Genomic DNA, 3,221 nt, shown 5'->3' on the forward strand with positions numbered 1-3,221 from the left:
GTTGGGTGTTCTTTGATCCTGCACACATAAGTTGAGTAAGTGTCTACTCTGCAGACCCGACTGTCCCCATGTCAGACCCCCGTGACCAGACCTGGAAGGAGGAAGCAGGAAGTCCCTGCCTGGACTACAGGAGTGAGCTTCAGTCTTAAATCCAGCTTTGCTAGTACTATAGCTGACACTATTTTGATCCTCATCTTGTTTCTTGCCTGTGTCTGTTCTCAATACCAGCGTGGGGTAGAAGTGTGATTAAATTAGCTCCCCCAAATTTCTAAGGCCACTGTTAATAGTAGTAATATTAATCTATCCTCTTGGCTTGTGACTGTCTGTTTTAATCCGTGGAATTGCTGACTGCCCCACAGTTCCTTCTGTAGCCTCTGGTATCCTTTTTTGTTTTTTCATACTTTAAGATATCACCTGAAGGAAGAATTCCTGGCTTGCCAGACTGGTTATAAAAATCTAGAAAACAGAGATTCTTTTTTACTTTAGTCTTCAAGCCACTTGCCAGCAGAGTAAATTTACAGTCTCTGTTGACATGATAAAATATCTTTAATTAAAAGCCAAGAATATTATGATTGTCATTCTGGGTGTAGCCTTGTCCAGTTGAAATGCACAGCAGGGCCTTTTATGCAGTCCTGAACACTTGAGTCCCACTCAATCAGGAGCAACTCGGGTATCAGCTTGACATTCTCATCCCTATTTCATCATGGAGGGAGGCAGCTTAGGCCTAGCCTAGGATTTCAAAGGAACTCACAAAAGGGGCATTTAAATGCCACTCTGTTAATACCATATTGAGTTCTGAGTCTGACCGATGTATTGATCTTCATTGGTTTGGGTGGTCTTTGGAGGATTTTCTTTTCAGCAAAAATTCTTGAACCTTTGCCTATAAACAGACTGTCTCCAGTAATAACTTTGTCTCCCTGCTCAGATTCCCCTTCCCATCCGAGCCAAACTGTTAATAACCCACCAGCTTAGACTTCCTCCTCTACATCTCCCTTCCTGGCCCCGCCATGTGCTCACAAGATAAGTAGGGAGCTAGAACAGCCCCAGGCAAATGGAGAGAAAGTTGTTGGAAAGGGGTGCTGGAGGAAGGATTTGTGGGGAGGATTAGTGATGCATGGTCATTGGACCCTGCAAGTGGGGAAATGCTGCTCTGTGACGGCCCAAGACCTTCTTGGCACTCTGGCTTCTCAAACTAAAGAGAAGAGCCACTCTGCGAAGGAGGTCAGCCCTGTAGGATGGAGCCCTCTCCCTATGTTCTCCTCATCCTGTTCTGTTGAATTCTTGACTGGGTTCTATTGGGCTGTGAAGGTGTAACCTGGATTCATAAAATAACCCTGTCTGAATATCAGCCTGGGGCTGGGGAAAGGGTAGAGGAACTTCACATACCACGAAGTGGTCTTTATTCAAGGCTTAGTAAGGTGATGCAATTATCAAGATGTGTTCCTAGGACTAGCACCATCAGCATCACCCGGCAACCTGTTAGAAATGCAGATTATCAGGACCTACCCCAGACCTAGAATCAGAAATTCTGGGCTTAGGTACTCCTACAATCTGTGGTTTAACAAGCCCTGCAGGCAACTCTGAGGCACTTTAAAGTGTGAGAACCACTGGTCTAGTCAAATGGGTGAAACATGACTCAGGTTCTTAGGTGAGTCACTACCCAGGTGAATGGTGATTGGTTAATATAATTGCACAAAAGTTCTATCCTTTTCAACCCCAGAAAAACTGGAGAACAAGAGATTCTACTGTGTGCTTGGATCTTCCCTTAAGGATGTTACTGCGGTCCCACATTGGCCTAGATTCCTCAGGGACCAGTTCTGTGCTGATCCCCTTTTCCAGGGGCAGATGGCAGGGCCTTGCTGAGACTTGTTCACCTTGGGATATGCAGTCTTCTGACTCAGGACCTGCCTGGGAATTGACTCTTTCTCAACCTGGAGGAGTCATGTAGCTGGGTAGGACTCAATTCAGACTACGTGAAAAGAGGGACCCCAAGAGGAGGAGGCGCATCTGATTTTTCCTGGCTATTTCATGTCGCAGAAAGAATATGAGATTTGTGGCCAGGACAATGGAATTCATGTTTTGAAACTGGCACTCACTAGCTGAGGAAACTTGTACATCACCTCTCTGAGTCTCCATTTTCTCATCTGTATGATGAGAATAAGAATAATATCTAATTCCTAAGATGTTTGTGAGGATTAAATAAGATAACAAAATTGAAATGCTTATATGTAAAATGTCTTGTGCCTGTAGAAAGCTCTGTAAATGCTAAGTTGTTTTGTTGATAATTATCCTTCCAAGCTTCCAGTTCTTTATTATGGGAGAAACCTGGACAGCTCTGTAATAAGTGGATGACCAGCAAGACCCCATAAGCCCTCCTTGTCTCTGCATACTTTCTTGTGGCTGATTTTTTTTTTTTTTTTTTTTTTTTTTTTTTGAGACAGAGTCTCGCCCTGTCACCCAGGCTGGAGTGTGGAGTGCAGTGGTGTGATCTGGGCTCACTGCAAGCTCCACCTCCCAGGTTCACGCCATTCTCTTGCCTCAGCCTCCCAAGTAGCTGGGACTACAGGCATGCGCCCACCACGCCCGACTAAATTTTTGTATTTTTAGTATAGACGGGGTTTCATCGTGTTAGCCAGGATGGTCTTGATCTCCTGACCTCATGATCCACCTGCCTCAGTCTCCCAAAGTGCTCGGATTACAGGTGTAAGCCACCATGCCTGGCCTGGCTGATTCTTAACATGAAGTTTCCCAGCTATAATTACAGCCTAAGATAACAGGTCTCCACAAATTTCTGTCTCTTGCTTCTAGAGCAGACTATTTTATCCAAGGCTGCTGGGATTGGAGATGTAATTGATACTTAAATTAGCCCCTTGCAGAACAATGTATCGCCCAATAAACTTTTTAGAATCAGAATAGGGGACCATCCAGAGATACTTTCATTTGTGTTACTCTTTCTATTTCAGGTAATTCTTAAGTTTTGATGGTTGGAATAACTTGACTGTTATTATCCAAAGCAGTATATTTCAACTGGGGGCAATATCTAGAGACATTTCTGGTTGTCATAAGGAGTAGGGGGCACTGCTAGCATTAGATGGGTAGAGACTGGAGATGCTATTAAACAACTTACAATGCACCATGCAGCCATCACCAAGAAAGAACAATCTGGTCCAAAACAGTAGTGCTGCTGTCGAGGAACCCTGATCTAAAGCAAGTTTGGGAAA

At 44.3% G+C, this 3,221-nt stretch overlaps 1 pseudogene; it reads left to right on the forward strand.

The window, feature by feature from the left end:
- Positions 1 to 1,631: 1,631 nt before the first annotated feature.
- LOC115893878 overlaps positions 1,632 to 3,221 on the forward strand; it is a 29,927-nt pseudogene continuing 28,337 nt past the window's right edge.

This window comes from Rhinopithecus roxellana, chromosome 16, assembly GCF_007565055.1.
Source record: "Rhinopithecus roxellana isolate Shanxi Qingling chromosome 16, ASM756505v1, whole genome shotgun sequence".
Lineage (NCBI taxonomy): Eukaryota > Metazoa > Chordata > Mammalia > Primates > Cercopithecidae > Rhinopithecus > Rhinopithecus roxellana.